Source organism: Podarcis melisellensis, assembly GCF_964234715.1.
Source record: "Podarcis melisellensis genome assembly, chromosome: 12".
Taxonomy (NCBI): Eukaryota; Metazoa; Chordata; class Lepidosauria; order Squamata; family Lacertidae; genus Podarcis; species Podarcis melisellensis.
This window is the reverse complement of record NC_138544.1, coordinates 44,100,982-44,124,366: the sequence shown is the minus strand read 5'-3', so window position 1 is coordinate 44,124,366 and position 23,385 is coordinate 44,100,982. Positions and strand designations below refer to the sequence as shown.

The 23,385-nt window shown below is 43.5% G+C and overlaps 2 long non-coding RNA genes across 5 annotated transcripts in view; one reads left to right on the top strand and one right to left on the bottom strand.

The window, feature by feature from the left end:
- LOC309353382 overlaps positions 1 to 19,872 on the top strand; it is a 260,447-nt gene extending 240,575 nt beyond the window's left edge. The window contains exons 1-4 of one of the 2 annotated variants that reach the window (XR_014161763.1): positions 14,787 to 15,902; positions 16,198 to 16,286; positions 16,897 to 17,582; positions 19,582 to 19,872. This is a non-coding gene — a long non-coding RNA (uncharacterized lncRNA). Of the gene's footprint in view, positions 1 to 13,772; positions 15,903 to 16,197; positions 16,287 to 16,896; positions 17,738 to 19,581 lie in introns of those variants that run through there. The other variant, XR_014161764.1, reaches the window with a different exon arrangement.
- LOC309353388 lies at positions 13,303 to 17,123 on the bottom strand. 3 transcript variants are annotated; one of them, XR_014161773.1, is made up of 3 exons: positions 17,071 to 17,123; positions 16,464 to 16,489; positions 13,303 to 14,787 (listed from the first exon to the last, which is right to left on the bottom strand). It is a non-coding gene; the product is annotated as an uncharacterized lncRNA (long non-coding RNA). The 3 variants fall into 3 exon arrangements; XR_014161774.1 differs by lacking the exon at positions 17,071 to 17,123 and adding an exon at positions 16,828 to 16,921; XR_014161775.1 differs by lacking the exon at positions 17,071 to 17,123 and adding an exon at positions 16,757 to 16,900.
- Positions 19,873 to 23,385: the final 3,513 nt, after the last annotated feature.

Genomic DNA, 23,385 nt, shown 5'->3' with positions numbered 1-23,385 from the left:
AGCTAAGATGCTTCCCTCACTCCAAAGCAATTGCTCTCCACTGGTTTGAGTGTAGCTGCTAGACCCTGACAGGCACCAATGAAAGATTCTGTTTGGTCTCACTCTACATTTCCAGTTTGCATCAGACTTGTTTCAATATATTTGTTTGCCACTATCTTGTTGCACATTCCTGGCTGGGCTGAGGGCTCATCCCCTCTTCTGCTTGCCCCATGCTTTCTAACAAGGGTCTGAGTGGTTTTGACTTTGGCCCATGGCTTTGCCCCAGGAAACCTGGACATAAGTGCTAAATTGGCACGAACGTCAACCTGGAGCAAACCCAATTAGCGTTTACTCCCATTCATCAGTAAACAGTGGGTTTTCTAGGGGGGAATCAGAGAGACAAGCAGGTGTGGATGAGCCCTTGAAGCCCTTTTCACATGATCAGTGTCTCTCCTTTACAGACACTATTTGTAGGTGTCCTCAGTTTGATAGGCTGTGTGGTCCAACACTAGTTCAAAAATAAATAATAGGGGCATCAGAGGTGCCAGTCAACAGTTATCACCTGAACAGTCGACTGAACAAGCATATAGGTCAGCTGAGCACTTTAGTGAGATGGATTGCCTGTTTAGGAAAATCGGGAGTGAGGAACCTGTGGCCTCTTGGGTTCTTGTCCCATTGGCTTCAATCAGGATGGTCAGAGATGATGTCCAAAAACATCTGGAGAGCCAGAGGTTCCCCATTCCTGATTAAAATTATAACATTTCCAAATGTGCACTTCTACATATAAACCAGCACTTTTAACAACCTATCTATTTCTGCACTCCACTGCTGTATATACCAAACTCCAACAAAACATATTTAAAGCATATGACTTCTTTCAACGAAATCTGTGAGCTGTAGTTTGTTAAGGGTGCTGGGAATTGTGAGGGTGAAACTGCAGTTCCTAGGGTTCTTTGAGGAAAGTCATGTGCTTTAAATGTGCACTGAATGTGCTTTAAATGTATGATGTGGATCTGCCATGCATGTCTTTAGAACATAAGAAGAGCCTGCTGCACTGAGCCAATGGCCCATCTAGTCCAGCATCCTGTGGAGCAGGGATTTGAACTCTGGTCTCCTAGGTCCTAGTCGAGCACTTTAACTACTGCACTACACTGACTGAACCTGGCACCATCTGTATGCAAAGTGAGTATTCTACCACTCAGCTACTGCCATTTCCCTCCCCATGTGTTTAATGCTATTACTTTATTCAAAACAAGAGGACCAATTCCATTAATGTCTCTTTAAAAAAGACTATACATGGGTTAAGACTTTCCTGAGAACGGTTCAAAACGAGAAGTTGCACAAGAAGAACAACTTATGCTAACTTCACTTGGCACAAAACTATTCATATTTCAATCCAACTTGACCGTGGTTGTGTGAAATCCTTCCAGATCGTTGTGTTTTGAAAAGGCAATCTCGCTGGAGTGGGGGAGACTCTTGAAAAGCTGCCGACCACTTGCCCCCAGACAGTAGCACAAAGCCCAAACACCTTTTATGGACACCAGCTTGGAAATGTTTCAGTTAGGGAGATTTTGGTTTGGTTTATTTTTGCACAAGCGTCAGTTTAGCAGAGAGACTCTGTATTCACTGGAAACAGCATTATCTTAATTACTTACATGCACTTCTTATGTTTCTTTCGTCCTGGTGTTTCAGAGTCTATCATTGGGATTTAGGCTGGGATCTGCAGTGCATGTTTGGGCAGCAAGTTCCAATAGCACCAACAAAGCTTGCCAGGGAATATGTCTAGCAGAGTAATGCCAGGCACACAGTGCACCTGGCATAATTTTCTGGATCTTTGTCATGGTGGTCTCTGCGCCATTGTCCTACCATACTTAGGCTGATACAGGAGGAAGCTGGGAAGGATTTATGCTAATGAGACCCAGATAAATTCAACCTAGGCTGGGCCAATTATCTCTATTGGGGAGGGAAGTAAGGAAGTTACCTGCTGGAGCCAAATCTCAGCAGGGAGCAACTACAAAAGCAATTTGAAGAAATGTTTCCATCTTGTCTATCCTCACAGATGTCACTAAGAGGCAATGGCGTTTATAGGTAGGCCAAATCTGAGACAAGCTGGTGTTTTAGGATTCATGAATGTAGAGGAGATTAGCCTAGCCAAAGACGGTAGCAAAAACACTCTTTTGCTTCTGAAGTTCACTAATCAGGCTTTGCTTTGGATGCCCAGGCTGGTGTATAAGAGGCTGTTTGCAAAGTTTAAGAAAATATACTGTAGAAATGCATACAGGAAAGGAAGTGGCGGCGGCGGGGGGGGGGGGGGGGGAGAGAGAGAGCTCTAGTTAAATATCATAGCTAGGAAATTCTTGTGGGCACAGATTGGAATGAAGCAGCTATAGTCTTCCTATCCACAAAGATATCTATCTAAAGAACCAGACTAATTGCGTTTAGTGTCTTAGACATTGAGAACTCCTCCAGTAATTTTATCTATCACATTCCAATATCTCACTCTTTCTCTAGTGCACAGTCATCCACAGGAGTTGGTAAGGGAGCTAGCCTCTCTAGATAAGCCATAATCCCCAGATTCCTGATTTTCTTAGGAGGAGAAAAGTAGTAGAAGAAAAGTAAGTTTCTTGCATTTCTAGAAGCTGAAATATGAAGCCAAAATGAGCAAGTGCTCTTCCCGTCATTTGTTTAGTGAGAAACATCTCAGTTATGTTTACTTGGAGTTGTATTCAATGCAGGGTCTGCAGAGTTCCACTTGTGCAATGGGAGTTCCATTCCCCTTCCCCTGACATGTCCCCAAAATCTCTGAAGGGGCCTCAAACACACCAGAGCTGATTTTGATGAAGCTCTGTTGCATGCATGGAAGTCTATTGCATGAGCAGAGCTGCAGCACTGATACGGCCCATGGACTTTACCCCCTCTCCCTACAAAAAAATATATTATTGTGCAGACACCTATTATTATTATTATTTATTCAACATACACCGCCCTATACCCAGAGGTCTCAGGGTGGTTAACAACAAGACCACAACATATAAAATCAAACCAAAAGCAATAACCCAATAACCCTCCCCCAAAAAGCCACATTCTAAAAAGGTTTTGGATGTCAATAAGATCAGCCAAAGGCCTGGTTAAAAAGGAACATTTTTGCCTGGCACGTAAAGCTGTATAATGAAGGCACCAGACGAACTTCCCTGGGAAGAGCATTCCACAGATGGGGAGCCACTGCAGAGAAGGTCCATTCTCATGTTGCCACCCTCCGGATCTCTCAAGGAGGAGGCACATGAAGGAGGGCCTCAGAAGATGATCTCAGGGACTGGGTAGATTCATATGGAAAGAGGTGGTCCTTGAGGTATTTTGGTCCTGAGCTGTTTAAGGCTTTATAGGTCAAAATCAGCACCTAGGCTCCAGTGAGCTCAGGGTGACATACATGTGGGTGGAATTACCTGTAAGGTAGTGTAGGTTAGAAGAGAGTGAGTGGTCCGTGGTTACCCAAGTTGAGCCAAGATCTTTTTATCTTTTAAAGTGCAGGACTTTGCCCTTTCTAGGCACTGTCAAATGAGACACAACTGTCTAACCAATTAACCTTCCCCCAATGGGATTAAATTGAACACATCAAGCTTGGCCTTAGGAGCAATGCACCCAATAATTTGTCTTGCCAGAAGGAAAGGTGGGAGCCAGATAATGCTGAAATAGCCACCAATCCTATACCAGCCCACTAGTGGGTGCAAGCACCTAGCCAGTCCAAGTTGCTTGCCATGGTTTTCCTTCCAGCTCTGCATCCAAAAGCAAGAACTGTGATTGTGATGGTAAGAAAATTGTTTTTATAAATGGGCTAATTACTTTTAACAATTTGTTCCACCAGCCGTGCCACAGATACAGTTACACAAGTGTTGCAAGTTTATGCATGAACATGCATAACTCCCTTTCTGAAAATGAAAACAGAGGGTGTGAGAGAGATTCGCATGTCGATGGTGGCACATGAATATGGTTCATAAATGCATCTGTGTCTCATAAAGAATTTGTCTTCCTCCTTCAAGAGGGCCTCGGTAATTCCTCTAATTGAGGGTTAGGCATGTCCATTTTGGAGACCTGCAAATGTCAGCATTTTGTAGTCTGCCGAAGCCTTATATAAACTTAGAGGGACCAATTGGACCCCTGTTATGCAAAAGCCACTGTTTCAAAGCTGCACAGTTAAATATTCATTATTCCTCTCTTCCTGCCCTCACCTCAACAAATATCAATAAATAACCAAAAACAAAACACGGAAATAGCAGACTCCAAATTGAAATTCAAGGCAGACATCATTTGGGCATAATAAATCTGTCATTGCTGGCCAGTTATGCGCTGGTATGCAGCCAAAAACTTCTCTTCAAGTTAAATCTTTGGGAAAGCGAGTATCTAATGATAGAATGAGTGCTTTTTAAAAGTACAGAGGGAAACAAACAGCCCCTATCAAAAATACCAAAGGAATTTACATTATGAGAACATCTTTTTTCCCTTAAGTGAAGAAGCAGACTAATGGAATCAGGTGCTACACTTAGAGACTCCAGCTGATGCTATCACCTTGCTGCATTAGACCCAAAGGCTCGTCTAGTTCAGGGTGATGTCTCCATTAGCAGCCAATCAAATGCCTCTGTGAAGTTCACAAATAGGGTGTGATGGAAGCAGTCATTCACTGTCTGCACCCCCCCTCCAATATCTGTTGTAGGCATGTGTTGGAGCCTTGGACATCATTGTCTGGTGCTGAGACCTAACCAAGTGATCTACTTGAGACCATGCAGTGCTTGTGCAGCATCAGACTATGTGGCTAGCAAGAAGCGCAAAGCCTTGGGGTTGGCCAGGCCTAGTATAAAATACTAAGAGTCTTGACTTTTGCCCTTGCCTGTTCTATTCAGTTATTTGTTTTATCTTGATTTGTTTTATCTTTACATTGTCCTCTGGGTGGTTGCAGGTGGTATTGGTGGGCAGTAATGATGACATCTTGTTAATAAAGTATTTGACCCTTTCACTTTATTTTTAATTCATCTTTTGCAGCTATATGAATAGCAAGGACATCAAGAATCACTCCACACATAAGTTTAAGGATTTCACATTTATTAGCCCAGACTTGTGCGGATCAGTTTTGCTTCAAATCAATACAGTTATCCTCATAGGACACCAATGCAAGTTGATTAACATATTTCTATATGAGAATTTGAAACCCAGAGATAAATAAGTTGCTCGGTTCTAAGGGGACAGGGACAGGGAGCCTTATCAGGATCAAACTTGCAAGTAAAATTTGACAAGTGGATGAAGGTGTCCACCTGTCAATCACATGCCATCACATGATTGATAAGTGAATTGCCTAACCCACCTGTCAAAATCCAGGGTCCCCAAGTACCTGTTGCTGCTGTGCTTCCCAAGACATCAAAGTTGAAAGGGGAGCAGAGGAGGGCTTGCAAAACCTGCTCTATACTGATTCTTTCAACTCATGATATTGCAAGTTGAAAGGATCAGCACAGGGTGGCTCCAAAGAGCCACATAATTTCCCCTCCTTGAACAAGGTACACTTACACAGAGGTCTTTCCCACCAACCATCCAGATGTTGCTACCTACAACACTCCTCATCCTTGGCCATGCTTTGGTTCAGCAACATCTGGAGAACCAAAGGTTCCCCACACCTGTTCTACCTGTTCATTTAAACTAGAGCTGTTGGAGACTGAACCTCCTGAGATAAACACAGCTACTCTACCACAGAGCTATGGGGAGCGGCTGTATCTGAAACCGCTGGAGACTGCCTACTCTTACTAGCTGGAACCATCAGCTGGTAAGACAGGCTGGGATCTCTGCAAGCCTTGTCGGTGTAAATGCAATTCTGCTTCTTTAACCTTATATACCAGTAACAAGAATGTAGTTTATGTAGTTTTAATACCCAGTAGAATTACATCAGCAGACATTTCCAGACATGTACATTGCTTGGTACTAATAATGTAATTCCTAGTAGAATGAGAGCCACCAAATGCATAAGAAGTTAATGCTATTTGATTTCTCTGATGATTTTTTTTTCCATTTAGAATGCAGCATGTCAAGGCAAATTCTAAGAAAGTGTTCCTTAGCCAGCAAATATCCTGACCTCATAGCTTCTTGCCAAAGCCTGGCCTTCAAACATTCTATTTTATTTTTTTTATTTTTTTAAAAAAAGCAAATGAGGAACATAGATTTGCTCAAACTCTGGGATATTTCAGCTCAGCAAAAAAAGCTTTTATCTAAAAGCCAATGCACTACCCTGGACTTTTGAGAAATGACCATGGGGCCAATTAGCACTTACACAATCTGAATCTTTCTGATGCCTTGTCAATAATTTATAAAATAGACAGGGCACTGAGGATCTTTGCCACGAAGCTCAGGTTACAATTAAAGTGATGGCTTCACAGCTCCCAGTCAGCGCCAGCCAGCAGAGATACACAAGGTTGTTCTTTAAGAATTTACATTGTTTGCCACTTGGTCCCAACACTGGTGCAGATAGGAGACTAGAACTTGGGGCTAGAGACCAGAAATCTGAAACCCCCTGACCAACAGATGATGGAGGAATTGGCAAACAGTCTAGGAATACTAGGCCTGATGATAACTGCTATAACATTCTCTCTCTCTCTCTCTCTCTCTCTCTCTCACACACACACACACACACACACACAATCAGGCATGCACATGTAAACAAATACTCATTTTCACTTGTAAAATATACTACTCTTTCCCACTTGAAAGTAGGAGTGTAGACCCACATTTATTTATTCTATATATATAAAAAATATTTGTATACCACTATGTCATAGAAAGGTATCACAGCGGTTTACAACATATATTAAAACATAAAACCTGACGGTAAAATCATAATAAATAACTAAAAAGTTAAAAGCAAAGTAATTAAAAACATACATCATTAGACCATAGTGGGGAATGTACTCTTAATTGCTTGCCTAGGCTTGGCAGAATAGAAGTCTTCAGCAGGTATTAATGTACTTAGGGTTTCACTCTGATCAGCAGTCACACAGGTTTTGGACTGAGTGCAAGGGAAGCCCCAGGCAGAGCACACAGCAGTAATCTAACCTTGAAGTCATCAATGTCTGAACTACTGTGGTCAAGCGCTCCCAGTCCAGGTATCACCATGCCTATTGCAGCAGCTGAAGCTGGTAAAAGACATTCGTAACCATTGAGGCTACCTGGACCTCTAGTGACAAAGTTTGACCCAGAGGAGGGCAACCCCATCCACGGTTGATGATTGGCTAGTATCTCAGACATGAGGACCACTCACCTACAGTGCCTCCATCTTGTAGGCATTGAGGTTGGGCTTATTTTCCTCATCCTGCCCACTGCTGCATACTGATGACACCTTGCCCCCAAACCCCCAATGACTGCCTCCATCTCCTTTGCTGTCAAATGGTCTTGTTTCCTTTAGATATAATTGCCATGGGGTGCAAACACTAAAAAGAACTTGGGAGAGTTTATGAAACACAGTATTATTCCTCATAAGAGTTTCTTATTCTACTGCAAAGTAGACTCTTGCAGGATGTACATATTGTTGATGTTTTACTGAGGTATACTCTGCTCAAAGCAAACCCCCCCTCCCCGTCTAATCTCTCTATAATGGTGCATGAACCAGAAGAGCGCTTTGAGGAATGGCATCAGAATCAATCACAAAGAAATGAAGCAAACTCTTCAATTTATTATATGCCAGATTCTGCACACAGTTATTTCACTTGATTCTTGGAATATAGGAAACACGATCCTTTTGAAAGGCAATCCCTGTACAAAAACAAGAAAGCTGCCAATGATATCAACCTAAAACAGATTTCTAAGTTTGTCCAGGTTTTGTGTCTGTTTTTTTGGAAGGTCTGGGGCTCTGCTTTCTTGTTTGCATGTTAGTTTTAAGTCGCACACCATCATGAAAACTCATATAATGAAGGGTGGTATAGAAAGTTTTGAAATAATTAATGTTTTTTTAAAAAAAACAACAACAACAGTAAAGATGTGGCTTATAGAATGAACACCTGCTGAAGGATTAGTGGCTAGGGAATTAGTCCTTGAAAAACAGGTCTTTTGTGCATTTGCACAAGCAGAACCTATAACAAAATATTGCAGTGTGGAATGCTCCAGTTTAGGGTTGCAGCCAGCCAGCCCTCTTCCGGGACACTTCGTTCCATCATTCCTTCCCCACATGGGAATCCATGACCGCTGAGCACGCTCAGTTCTCATTGGACGCTTTTAGGGGTGGACAACCATTAGGGTTTTCCCTAATGCTTTTTGTATTTCTCCAAAACTTACAGTCCCCCGAGCCTACTGATTCCTCCTTCTTAGGGATGGATGGAGCCCATTTGGCTAGATAAGGATCTACAGTCAGAGAAGGACTTCACAATTGGCATTTAGGATCTACTGGAGACGAGTGATTTCCATCCAAGTAGAAATGGTCCTGAAATAGTTCTCATTCAAATTTCTCTAGGGATTAATTTTGTCGCCAACATACAATGCTTGTGCTATCCCCTATTGTTACACTTTTTATTCTCAAGTTTGTGCAGAATACTGTCCTTGTAAACATTTGCCTGAGCCTGAGCTTTCAGTTCCTCCAGCTTATGTCTTTTCTCCCCTCTCCTTACCAGTGTACATGTACAGTATGCATTGATTAAAACAATGCTAAAAAACAAACAAACCACTAATCTTGGTGTTAAAGTCCACATACAGCTGCATTGAGATACTTTTAAGAGGTGTTTCTCCAGCACACAAAACTGCATGTGCACAAACATTGCATAAGCTGGATCTTAATTAACACTTAGGTTTGTGATTGCTTTCCATACTGTTTCATCAAAATGCATATACAGGGCGAGATAAGGGGGAGGGATTGATTGAAATGGACAAAAATTGACAGATCAGCTCGAGCTCAGGTCAGAAGCTGTGATCCGGTGGAGCTCAGCCTAGTTCCACATAGCCCTTAGCCTAATTTCACATGGGTTGCAAGGAGGGAATAAAGGGGAGGAAGAGAGTAGCAGAAAGTGTGTTAGAGTGAACGGAGGTGAAAGAGAGAGATAAATTGATGTAACCAAAAGGTGGCAGCTACACCCACTTCAAGATTTGGCCCCACCCACCACCACAATTGCAGACCCACCCAGATTATTCCTGAGGGGCTAATGCCCCTTGTTCTTGGCTCAGCTGCCATCTGCCTATAGCTGACCTTCAACATCATTGAGCACCCACAATCCTCCAGTGATGCATGAATAAATGCCTGACTTTTTAAAAGGGGAGGTGATAATACAGGAACTGAAAAGGAAGTCAATACTAGATCAGGGAAAGGATTGAGTTAGAACAGGGGTCCCCAAACTAAGGCCCGCGAGCCGGATAAGGCCTGAGGGACTCATTTATCCAGCTCGCAGTGACCCCCGCCATCCGCTCTTACCAGCGCTGCGTGGCTCCCCACTTCCAGGTCATAGGAGCACCAGAAATAGCTTGAAGCTCATGTGCAAGCATTATTTGCACATGCGCAAGCGTTATTTCTGGTGCACACCTGGGTCAGAGGAGGCCCGTGCACATGCACACAAGCTATTTCCAGTGCTCCTCTGACCCGGAAGTGCGCCGAAAGTAGCGTATGCGCACGCGTATGGGCACGCACTCCTCCACCCTCTGGCCTGCCACGCAATCGGTGCTGGAGACACCGGCCTGAGGTGCGGTAAGTTTGCTGACCCCTGAGTTAGAAAGTCTCTATGTTCCAGTTCTGGGATGAGTCAAATTGCCACAGATATTCCTAGAAGAGACCCATGAATGACTGAGTGTGCCAAAAGATCTGCATATAAATCCTACATGTGTACATGTGAAACGAGGAAACCGGAAAGAAGTTGCTTTCATGTGGGGAATTGAAATGCAGCGATTCATTATGCTACTGACATCCTAATATGTCTGATTTCAACAAAGGTTCCTATTCACAACATAAATGAATTGGCTTAAAGGGGAGGGGGGGATCTTGCTTCACTTTAAGCATTTAGAGCAATGTCTCTTCCCATCACAGTCAAAAGTGAACTTGGAAACGTATAAAAGGCTGCAGACCAAATTTTTGCAAATATGCTTTTACGAGTCATAGGGATGCATATAATTACCAAAGGTAGAAAATACAGCTGTGGTGGTGAAATGGAAAATTGGAACAGGATGGTGTCTCCAGTAGCCTCCCCTCTTAGCCAATCTGAACTAATCCTTAATGAATTCCCAAGAAAGCATGAAGTGTGCTCTTTGCCGAAGAAAGGAAAGTGCTGAACAAGTGAAAGTGGATTCTGGAATAGACACTGCCACTTTTGCTGTTTGGATTTCAGATGCCAGGGGCAAATTAAATAGGAGGACATCTCTGATACTCTCAGTCCAGAGTAGCTACTAATTTAGAAAGAATGCCAATAATGAAGTTAAGAGGGAAAGGCAGCACACTGGAAAGCCAAGCAGAATGTCCACACACCAGCAGTAAAAATTGGATTGTAAGAGACCAGCCCATTCCTGAACAGAATCCTCATTCTCAGAAGATAGTGGGACATTTCTCACTGATTTGAATGGTTGAAAGGTTGTTGACTTGCCCCAGCATAGAGTATCAGATTTGCTTGTTTTTCTGTTGACAGCTTATATCCTGAGACAAACAGCAGTTTCAGGGAGATTTTTGTTGTTGTTGGGAAGATAGAGGAGGTGGGTTAACCCTCAACCCATCCCATGCTATATTCCAGGCATAGGCAACCTCAGCCCTCCAGATGTTTTGGGACTACAATTCCCATCATCCCTGACCACTGATCCTGTTAGCTAGGGATCATGGGAGTTGTAGTCCCAAAACATCAGGAGGGCCGAGGTTGCCTATGCCAGCTATAGTCTCAGTATGGTTTCCCTCAGCCCCCAAATGGTTGCATTTTTAAAAATACAATACAATACAATATTCACTAATCTGATCACACATTTCACCAGAAGCAGCTCATTTGGCTGGGGCAGAGCTGCAATATTAGCCTGATCTCTGCCCAGCAGGGAGAGTGTCAAGGTGGCAGGAGGTCACTGTGATTTCGTCACACTGGCAGGACAGCAATATTGGCTCCAGCAGTGCTCCTGCAGCTCACCATACTCTGAGTAGGCCTATAGATATCACTGGAATCAGTGGACTGATTGAGTTCATAGGTCTACTCTTAGAACACATAAGGATAGAAACCACTGTTTTTTATCATTTAAGACTGGAGTAGGAAAGCACTGAGTTGTGGGCCAAATGTGGCCCTTCAGGACACTCTACCTGGCCCTCAGGACTCTCCCCAGGCCCTCACCAGGCACACCTCACATCCTTCTTGGGTGTTTTTGCCTGCTTTGGGGTGTTTCCTTTAACTGTGTATATAAGCTTCTTGCCATTGGACTGAAGAATGCTCCCCCCCCCCCCCGGTTATGATATGCCCTTCTCTGGTATTGGTACAAATAAGTAGTAGTCCATATGTCTTTTTAAATAATAAACAAGCAAAGGAGCCCAGTGTTCTGAGGCTATGATGATGTCTCCACAGCTGTTGTCATTGTCCGTTGACTGCATGTGATGTCACAAAAGCACATGGCAGTTGGGTGGTTATAAAGGTGGGCCAAGGGGAAATCCAAAGCAAAAGGCTTTTCCCTCCTCAAGGAGAACACTGCTGGGTAGTCTCCTTCAGCATGGAGGTGTGCAGAGCAACAAATAAGCCTGATCCTCTGGTAATGGGATGCTGTGGAGCAATGAGAAGGCAAGTTCACTTGCTGAGTAGGATTGTGGCTTGAAGGCAGCTGATAGCCAAAGCCGGCTGATTTCTGGTACTGGACCAGGCAGAAGCTGGCAAATGGTGGTGGGTGGAAGCTGGTGGAGTTCATATTCAGAAGCTGCTGGAAATGCAAGACTACAGCAGGCTAGTGTTTGTGGATGCAAGCTGGTTGAAATTCACTTTCAGAAGCCCGTTGACACAAGCTGTGTAGATGTTTGTAGACTGAAACTGGATTACAGTGGTACCTCGGGTTAAGAATTTAATTCATTCCGGAGGTCTGTTCTTAACCTGAAACTGTTGTTAACCTGAAGCACCACTTTAGCTAATGGGGCCTTTCGCTGCCGCAGCGCCGCCAGAGCACGATTTCTGTTCTCATCCTGAAGCAAACTTCTTAACCCGAGGTACTATTTCTGGGTTAGCAGAGCCTGTAACCTGAGGCGTATGCAACCCAAGGTACCACTGTATGTTATGTGAATGAACAGAGAGCGGCTGATGAGTGGATGTGTCTGTCCGAATGGAAGGTTTCAGATGGGGTGAAGGTGAGTGGTGTGTGTATCTGACGGGTGCATTCAAGGGTCACCCTTCAGATACCATGGGGATTGTGTTCAGAAGGTGGCAGAGATCGCCTTCCAGGCACAAGGTAAGTGGATGAATTGGTGGGAGGCAGTGGAAGTTAGTAGGCTGAGGTCAGGGATGAAGATGTCCAACAGAAGCCAGTGGGTGTGCCTTGGTGATGCTGTCGGATTATAGATAGCCCCCTCACTTTGCTTGTGTTTGCCATTCAGGGATGTTTTAACCTGCAAAGCTTTTTTCAAGACCACCCATGAAAGTAATGAAGAGAACCACAGGGCTTAAGCAAACCAGTTTCTATTTCTAAACAAATGTCTTTATAAAGTGGTGCTCATTACACCTTTCCCCCTCAAGGTGGACAACAAGGGGCTGTTTCACTGGAAGCCACTGGCTATGGACTCCCTGTGGTGTTACAAATGTCTAAAGGGAAAGAAGCAGTTAGTATTGGGGGCAGAGGTGCCAGCATGAATAGAATATTGGGGGGGCAGATAAGCCCCACTCTGCATAATCAATCACAAGATGTAAAAGTTTATGGGAGACTGAATTGCAACATTTTTGTGTGGCCAACAGCAGAGCTCCAGGCTTAAACATGCATGGAGAGTGAGAGCACATTATTTCATTTCAGGTTTATATGATATTGTTTTGAGAGGGAGGGGTGCTGTTTGAGGGGGGGAGTGTTACCAGCAACCAGCATTTCTGGAGGGCAGGCTACACATTGAAATAAGTCCATAAAACAATTCATAAATTATTGTAGCTGTGGTGCAAGTTTGCCCTAAAAGTTGCATAATATCTGGAGACTGTTACCACCACTCCAGCTGCACGGTTTCTGGCATTACCCAAAACACCCCTGTGTAATCTTGTTATTCTTTATAATATGTGCAGCTCTGATCTGGGGTTTTTAAAATGGGTCTTCCGTATAATTTCCCCTCATTTCTGCTGCCCCCACTGATATATGTACCTGAATACTCCGCTCCTAACAAAACCCAATAAGGGCTTGTGGTGGTGCAATACAATTATTTATTCAAAACAAAAATAATAAGGGCTTTATAATTACTCAATGTACAAACAGCTGACAATGCACTTAAGCTTTTGGAGCATAAAGATACAGAGCAAAAGCAGGTACGACAAAATTCCCTTTGCCAAGCTAAAGACGTGTTACATGGGATTATAGCTCTAGTAGACTCCGTCAGGCAGAGAATCTCCAGGCGTGCATGAGAGACAAGAAGGCTGAACCACAGACTAAATGGAAGAAGAAAGCGAAACTTGGCTATGAGAGGCAGGGGACATCCAGAGTTCTGTGCTCTGACATGACGTGCAGATGATGAAGAAGAAGAGTTTGGATTTGATATCCCGCTTTATCACTACCCGAAGGAGTCTCAAAGCAGCTAACATTCTCCTTTCCCTTCCTCCCTCACAACAAACACTCTGTGAGGTGAGTGGGGCTGAGAGACTTCAGAGAAGTGTGACTAGCCCAAGGTCACCCAGCAGCTGCATGTGGAGGAGCGGAGACGCGAACCCGGTTCACCAGATTACGAGACTACCGCTCTTAACCACTACACCACACTGGCTCTCCAAGAGAACATAGATGCAAAGGCAGATGCATAGGAACTGCTGATCTCATTTGATGCTCCTGATATCAGCCTGATGGAAGTGCTTGGTGGAAGGCAGAAAGGAGGATCAACGTGAGGCGTGAAGGCTGCTCCCTGCAAGGCCCTTTCCACTGGGCCTACAGGGCGAGACCCACACTCACCAGCCCTACAAAAGATGCAAGACTGATCCAATTTAAGAAACTACCCCTTTTGCCACACAAACCAGCAACTCTCACATCAACTCACACCCACTCCCAAACTCCATTATCAACCACTCCAAACTGAATTCTGCCAACTGTCTCCAGCATCATTCAAACAGCCCTTTCAAATTCTCATCCAATCGTCACTCACTACCAACATTCCAAGCTCCCTCCCTCCCCCGCATTTACCTTAATTCCTCTGTTATAGTTACCTACACATAATTGCCCTCTGATATGCCTACAGTATGTACATAAACAGCAGAACAGTACAGTCCGCTTCAGATTCTATGTCCCAAAATGGCACAGTTGGATGACTTTGAAATTCTATAGGTAAGGCAAAAGGCATAAGCCCCCTTCACCATCCTGGTCCCATTCATGGCAGTAATGGTTTGAAGGAGGCTGGTGCCATGTAGGCTTTTAGGAAGAGCTGTGGCTCAGCAGTGCAGCCTCTGTTTGGTGTGCAGAAAACCCCAGCTTCAGTCCTTAGCATCTCCATGGAGAACTGGAAAAGGCTCCTTGTCTGAGACCCTGGAGAGGCTCACCCAGTCAGCATGGACAGTCCTGAACTCGATGAACCAGTGTTCTGGCTTCCTATGGTCTGGAAGAATTTCAGCATTGCTCCTGATAATGCCCATTTTTGGGTTCTTATGCCAAATGACCTGTAGAATTTGATAACTGGAGAAACTTGAGGGGAAACTGGCACAAACAGAAAAATGGCAGCATGGGGGGGGTGTTAATCAGCATTTCACTTTCTTCCACCTCCACTTTCTCCCTCGCCGCATGCCCATACCAAATAGCTGAAGACAGTATTTCAGAAACAATCTCTCTGCCCACTGTAGTGCTGGGACCCTCAGAACAGCTGAGGAGATCACCCCTTTTTAGAGAAAGAAAAGGCATGTGTCAAGCTGCCTCACCCACAGAGCCTTCGGGCAAAACACATCATTCTTTTGGCGCTGTCAGGGACTGAATAAATCACAGATAACTGGGTTAAAATGTCAGCACCCAATGGGATTGAAATAAATCTGCTACCTTTATGCATTCAAGGGAGATGCTAAACGGCAGTGCCACCAGCGCCTCATCCATTCGGCAGGGCAAATTAAATATCTTAACGAGCATGAATATATATACATTTTATTCCCTTGCAATAAGTCCATGCTGGATCTCAAGGTGGCCGAGGTTAAAGACGTGTGAATGTGAATGATGGCGTTAAAAGGTTTTCAGAGTCTGTTTATTAATAGCTCTCGCCCTTTCACCCCAGCGGCATCCATCACAGCTTGGTTAAAATACCATCTCCCTTCATCAATCACTGGGATTCTTCCCTGCCCAGATGAAGATGGAGGGACGAGGGAACAGAATATCTACCAACTATTTGTACAGTTGCAAGGGTGCTTTGTAACCGTAATACCAAAACAGAATCTTGTAGGATCAAGATGGGGTGTTTGGGGTATTTTTGGTGGGATGTATTATTACTAGAGCAGTCAAGTACAACATTTTCTAATTGCCTAGAATGGACACACGGGGGAATGTGGCTCCAGACAGAGAGGACTTCCTGTCATACCTGCTCTGGAGCTTCCTCCCCCTTTGTGTGACCAGGTAGATGGGCATGACAATATAAAAGGGCTGGCCACGCAACCATCTCTCTCTTGGACTCTTACTCTTTCTTTTGGACTCTCCTGGCTCTTAGCCAGCACATGGCTCAACCTTCACATAGGATGGAGACCACAAACAGAAAGTCTGAGATGTAGCTCAAACTTCTTTTGACTGTAACCACAGGATAAAGCCTGCCTTCAGATTACTGCTGTGAACTGAATGTGAGTAAAACTTTATTCTTACTTTTAAAGAAGACTGTGTTGTGTTATTATTAATTTAAGAGGGAAATAAAGGGGAAACTTACCAGGAACAATCCAGACTGGACAAGCCAGACAGGATTGCTTAATTAAAGGATTCTAATGAATCATCTATTTGCTTCCAATAAGTTGCAAAGGGAATGTGCTCTGGTGTTTACTCACTAGCGTGAGTGAGGAGGGATAATATCAAAACAGTATATCCTCTCCTACTTTCCTTGACATTCCCACATTATTATTACTGTATTAAATCTCCTAACAGGGAGAAGACATCACTGGGTGGCTTTTAGATGTCCCAAAGGCCTTCATGAAGCCGTTGATCATCAAGGACAACCTTCCCTCCCACAAAATGTAAACTTCTTGAAGGAACTGATAGCTTTTTCTTTTTGTCTTCTGTTTTAATTTAGCTTGTCTCTCTGTAAACTGTTTGACGTTGGTAATGAAAAATGGAAATTGCAAATGGCCTCATACTATCAGGAGTATATCCACTAAATGCAGCTGTAAGAAACAGACTTAACTGCAACTTACTTTGATGTTCTGCACTGTTCTCATTCCTGGATGTGTAGGGATAAATATGTTACAGTCATTTTTAGCTTGTATTAAGTAACATTTCCCACCCTTCATCCAAAATATCTGAATTTACTCTAGGAAGATCCCCCCCCCCCCCCGCAAAAGGTAAGTTTGCCATGAGAGAAAGAGGAAGATCACAAACAGCAGAATGTATGAATAACATTACTTGGCAGAGGCATCATTTAGAAATGGTTGCAACTAAATTGTGGGGGTTAACAGTAAGTGTGCAAGAGCTTTGAGAAACAAATCACCTGTTAATCACAGACATTCCATGGCAGACAAATGAGTGTGGAAATGATTCCCTGTAGACAGAAAAACCCACCTGACATTCTGCCTTCCAACATTTTACAGATAAAAATAAAGATATTGTAACCTTTATTATGTTTTCAAGGACTTTGCAAGCACCATCCAATCAACTATGGCACACTATGGAAGGATTCAGCGCCTGCTACATCGACTTCTTTAAGGTGGCTGTGGCATTTGCCCATTTTTTTGAAAATGTCTGTACAGTGGGAGAGAAAGAGTTAATAGGTAGACCAATAGAAAAGCCAGAGGCGGAGCCTACTTGTTTATAAAAGGGCTTAACCCAAGGTTGGTTTTAGTTAGTTGGTTGGTTGGGAAAGGCAGTTGGGAAAGCAGTTGGCAGACAGTTGGAAATAGAGAGACAGTTAGTGCAGTTGGTTCTTGTGTGAGGGGAGGTAGAAGCATTAGAGACATGATAAAATAAGACTGAGAAGGTAAAGAGTAACAACGTTTTGAATGCAGTGAAAGTTTATTTGTGTTTGCAATAAACTACACTCTTCTTTGTTAACTTAAGAATCTGACTGAGACTAAGTGATTTACCAGGGAGGACCTGGTTGGTGGCAGTGGATTAGTGGTGTATGGGTCAATAGTCTGTGAGACGACTGGGGGCTCCGTACGAATGCCACAGGGGCCATGGCTTAGTGATAGAGCATTTGACTTGAAGGCATGCAGAGAGTTAAAGAAAAGGATTGGGTGCCCAATGATGGAAGCATTGCACTGTCCAAAACTCTGCTGCCAGTCAAAGCAGACAACCCTAGGCTTGATGGACAAATGGTGAGACCTAGTTTATACAGTAACACAGTTTCTTATATCCATTTACTCCATAGTCACTTGTCGTTGTCCACCACTGATTTAAAGAGGCTGGTTGTTCTTTGGAGAAATATGCATCATAAAAGCACAACTGACCTCCAATAGGTTATCAACAATTTAAAAACTTGTTTCTGTGGCTACAATGTGTGAAATGATAAGGTGTGCATGCGTGCATGCCATAGCTGAGATCCACTCATGTCCCACTCAGAGACGAAAGAGAGAGAGAGGGAGGGAGAGGGGGAGAGAGAGAGAGAGAGAGAGAGAGATGAACCATGAGGAATGACAATATCAGGTGATAGAGAATCTCATCGATTATCACCAACAGATATTAACAATTTTATTCTCCCAGCCTCTTGGAGCAAAAATATTGACCATTATTTGGTTGTATTATTCTCATGCTGTTGCACTATTGCTTGTTTTTCTTTTTTATTAATTGAGCTGGCCAATATATTAATGCATTTTCTGCATTGTTAGATGCCTCAAAGGGGACTGGTTGCAATCTCTCTTATTTCTCAGTTCAGTTCAACTAGATTCCAATGAAGAAGAAGAAGAAGAAGAAGAAGAAGAAGAAGAAGAAGAAGAAGAAGAAGAAGAAGAAGAAGAAGAAGAAGAGTAGTAGTAGTAGTAGTAGTAGTAGTAGTAGTAGTAGTTTGGATTTGATATCCCGCTTTATCACTACCCTAAGGTGTCTCAAAGCGGCTAACAATCTCCTTTCCCTTCTCCATCCCCTTTCACTCTATTTAGTTAAAATACTATTTGCACCTGCATTTAATATCAGGATGGCAATTCCTCTCTTCACGGCACTCTGATTTTATTCCATTTTTTAACAACTTCCCATAGAAGTATCTCATCCTTGTGTTCCCAGTTCAGCAATATTTTACAAGTATCAGATTTAACAACCATGATTCACCTTTGGAGAATCAGTGAGATTTCTTGCTGCCTTAGAATCAGACACCTTGGTGTCTTCAGACCCCCAAAAGTAGTCACTTTGCCCTGTCTCATTTATTTCCCCCCACCCCATGTTGCACAATGTAGATCAATAATACTGAATGATGGGGCTGTTCCAACTGACCCTCATTGTATGGGGTATCACCAGGACCACAATACCTCAAGGACCGGTTCTCCTCATATGAAGTGACCAGGAAACTGCAATCATCATCTGAGGCCCTTCTTTGTGTGCCTCCTCCAGAGCTCTGGAGGGTGCCAACATGAGAATGGGCCTTTTCTGTAGTTGCTCTCCATTTTTGGAATGCTCTCCCCAAGGAACAGAAATCGTGCTGCTGCGGCGGCGGGAGACCCCATTAGCTAAATTGGTACCTCAGGTTAAGAACAGCTTCGGGTTAAGAACAGACCTCTAGAACGAATTAAGTTCTTAACCTGAGGTATCGCTGTATAGAAAATTAGTAAATAAACAAACAAACCAACAAACCAACAAACCAACAACAACAATACAGGGGGCAACCATTTTAAGCGTGTCCAATTGAGGGACAATTGCCAATACGTGGGTCCTTTTGGAACCAGAAGAGGGCAGAATGGGGACAGGATGGAATGGGGCAGGGCAGGGTGCCCTTAAGCTCACTCTGGTGATGTGCTTGGGGGCTAGGAAGAGAACCCCAGTGCAAAATGGTCACCGCCTATAATAACAATCAGAATGAGAAGAACATGCCATGACAGCAGGCAGTCATTCCATTTCACAGTACACCATTTATCTGTTTACTGGAGAGCACACACAACCCCATGCAAACAGAAGGAACCTTCTTTAGCACAACATAATTAGAAGCTTTCCAACCACACATGCAATTACATGCTCTATGGTTCCCTTTATTAAAGGTTTCCTTTGTCTGGATATGTGCCAAATTAGTTGCATGTGTGAATGTTTTCGCTGCACCATAACCCTCAGCTATTTCGTACAGCGGGAACACTGCATTGCATTAACCTCACAATTAACCCTTCTTTTTTGCAGGTGGATCAGCATTTCTCTCTGAGCAAGGACACTCCAGCTGCCCAGCCAGAGGCCTCCACTGCAGCTCGAAGAGGAAGATACGCCACATCTGCTTTTCGTTTGCAGTGTGGCTGTCTTAGGAGGGTTGTATAACGGAGGGAGACTGCGGAGTGAACATCAGCGGAGCGGTCGAAAGCTTTAGGAGCATCAACATGAAATCTCCTGCCAAATCTCTCTAACTGGAACAGGATTGGTAACAGTTTTCAGGCCAAGATGCAGACCTCATTTATGAACATTGTGGGATGGCGGCCGGGGCACAGAGGGGGTGGGTGGGCGAGATCTGCGAAAGCCTCAGTCCAAATCTATGCAAGAGGTTAGAATAATACAAGACACAAATATTCCAGAATGTCTCATCGCAATTAAGCTTTGCTATCCAAAAAGAAGCTGTCCATTTCACATTATTTTACAGGATAGGAAAAACAGACTTCAGGCTTCAAGATAAACATACATAAGAGTACGGGAAAGGAAAAAGAGTGTGAAGCTTATTAAAGCAAAGCAAAAGTAAAAAAAGTGACATAATGTTATTAGTAGTAATAAAAGGGAAGCGGTCATCTGGAAGCTATTTTAACAGCTCTATTTATTTAGGTCCAAGGTAATAAAAAGGTTGTCAGAAATGGCTTCCTTGCAACAAGCCAAACAGAATTTTCTCTAAATAAAATAATAAAAAAATCGAATAAAACTTCAATTGTATATCTAAACTGTCTGCAGCAAGGCTTCCAAATTCTCTATCTCAGAGTAGTAGTTACTCTTTCAGAGCTCCCTTCACCCATACCCTCCAACATATGTCAGATGAAACTCAGTATGCTTGTTTTGTGTTCTTATATGTAAAAACAACTTACTGTGGTGCATTTGACAGCAGGCAATGGTAACAATAGTCTCTTGCATCCAGAAACATTAGCTTCAGAATGGAGTCCCCCTCACCCCATCATGCAGTTTTACTTTTAGCTGTCTTTCAGCTGAGAATGGAGGAGAACTCCACTCTGGATTGCATTTCCATATGAACCTACTAATTTTGACGTCCCAAAACAATACATGAACCAAAACACAGCTATCCTTTGAGATTTGCACTCCTCTGAGTTTTGTGATGCAGTCTGCCAACCAAAACCAAATGTGTACGAAAATAAGTATTAAGGGGGTGTATTTAAAAATGAATATATTTAATGAAATACAATAATGTATCATACTTAAGGAATACTTTGCACATATGTGAATATCAGGCAAAATTGCATACTCAAAGATGTATACTAAGGGGGGGAAACACTTCACAGGCTGATGCAGAAGTGTGGCAAACTGAATTTAAGACTGTAAAATTAGAAAACAAAACTGATAGATTAATCCATCCCCAAATGTATGTCACACCTTTCTCCTTGCCTGGTGAGTATATGGGTGTAGACTTGTGCTAAACCCATTGAAGGAAAGAGACGTTGGGAGCCCTAAACAACTGTAGTTGGTGGACCAAACAAGCAGGACGAAAAACATTCCCAGCTTTAGCTGCTACCTGGAAAACTAGGGTCAAGTCCAGGAAGGGGAAGACCCAGAGCAGAAAAGCCCAGGTTCAATCAATGCCCATGTGGGAATTGGAATGTCTGTTGCCCAAAACCCTGGAGAGTCACTGCCAGGCAGTATAGACAACAGATGTGGAAACTGTGGCCCTCCAGATGCTGTTGAATGCTAACTCCCACCAGCTTCCACTATTTGCCATGTCTAACATGTGAAGAGCCACAGGCTCCCCATCCTTTGTGTATCTAGATCATGGGTAGGCAAACTAAGGCCTGGGGGCTGGATTCAGCCCCATCGCCTTCTAAATCCGGCCTGCAGACTGTCCGGGAATCAGCATGTTTTTACATGAGTAGAATATGTCCTTTTATTTAAAATGCATCTCTGGTTTATTTGTGGGACATAGGAATTCGTTCATTTCCCCCCCCCAAAAAAAAATATATAGTCCGGCCCTCCACAAGGTCTGAGGAACAGTGGACCAGCCCCCTGCTGAAAAAGTTTGCTGACCCCTGATCTAGACGGACCAATGGTCTGTGGCAGTGGTTTTCAACCAGTGTGCTATGGCACCCAGGGGTGCCTTGAATGATGGTCGGGGTGCCACAGGCAACACTGGCCCCTGTCCCTCTTTCTTTCTTTCCTTCCTTCCCTCCCTCCCTCTGATGCCGTCTCATGTCTTGGCCTCCCAAAGGCTCGCACAGCTGTTGGTTGCAGCAGCCCTGTCTACAAGCTCCCCAGGCGAATGGTGTCTTTGGGGCTTCCCATGGGCTTCCCAGGTCCCTGTGGGGCAGTATGAGGAAGCACCTATCTTTGGTGCAATGGGAGGGGAAGCTCAGAGACCAGGGGTGGCAGCAGAGGCTGCCCAGAGGACTCCAAAGGAGAGGGGAGAAGAGAGGAGGCTGAGGGAACACTCCACAAGGGAGGGTGTTCGAAAAATGGTGAGAGGCTGCCCCCTCTGCTGTGACATAACTCCACTCCTGAGCTGCGCAGGGGTGCCACAGAAAGAATGCAGTTGGTCAAGGGAACTGTGGACTCAAAAAGGTTGAAAACCTCTGGTCTCTGGTATAAGGCAGCTTCAAATGTTCCTATCTCCTTTCCCAGGTATATTTCATTTCCTCCAACATTTCTCCAATAAAAATAGGGATGTCCTATTCCATAATAATAATAATAATAAAAATACAGTGGTACCTTGGGTTAAGAACTTAATTCGTTCCGGAGGTCCGTTCTTAACCTGAAACTGTTCTTAACCTGAAGCACCACTTTAGCTAATGGGGCCTCCCACTGCCACCGCACGATTTCTGGTCTCATCCTAAGGCAAAGTTCTTAACCCGAGGTACTGTTTCTGGGTTAGCGGAGTCTGTAACCCGAAACGTCTGTAACCTGAAGCATATGTACAGGTACCACTGTAATAATAATAATATCTGGTATCTTCTAAAGGTTGTATATAGTTACTTATCTCCTTGGCTTGGGAGTCACATAATGCCACAACATCTTAACATTTCTCCAATGAAAATAGGGACCTCCTAAGGAAAAGAGGGACATTCTGGGATCAAATCAGAAACTGGGACAGCTTCTGTAAATCCAGAGCTATCCCTGGAAAACAGGGAGACTTACAGGGTCTTTTCAGCATTGAATTTTTTTCCCCCTCTCTCTCTCTCTTTCTGGTTCCAGCAGGGTTTTCAAGTGTTCAGTTAAAATTTCCTAGCTCCCCCCATTTGTTGATTTTTATATGTGCTTATATGTGATTGTCATAATTTTTACTGTTTCAGCATTTTTTTAAAAAAAGGAAAGGAAAAACAATTCTAGCCACCCTGAGAGTTTCAAACGGATATGGAAAGGCAGCATACAATTCATTGGGTCAATCAATCAATGTATTTGGGGACACCTACAGTATAAATATAACACATGAATATCTGTGTTCAATAGACAGTAGAGGGCACTCGTAATACCTATTGTATGAGATGAACGGATGAGATTCAGCCTGGCCTTCTGCAATAATAGAATATTACCTGACAAGTCAACTCTCTTTATTTTAGTGTAATTCATTAAAAAATAAAAAAGTTGAAATTCCTTATTATAGTTTGAGTGCTAATGATGAAAAGTCTGTCATACATTGTTTATAGTGGCAGTGTAACTTAAATAAAACATATATGGTATGCATGGGGATATTTGATAAATTCAATTCAGTTTGCATTTCAGGGCAAAATTATCAAATGCACACTTTCCAAACAATTCATGAACTGAAAAAACAGCCATCCTGAAAAGATATAC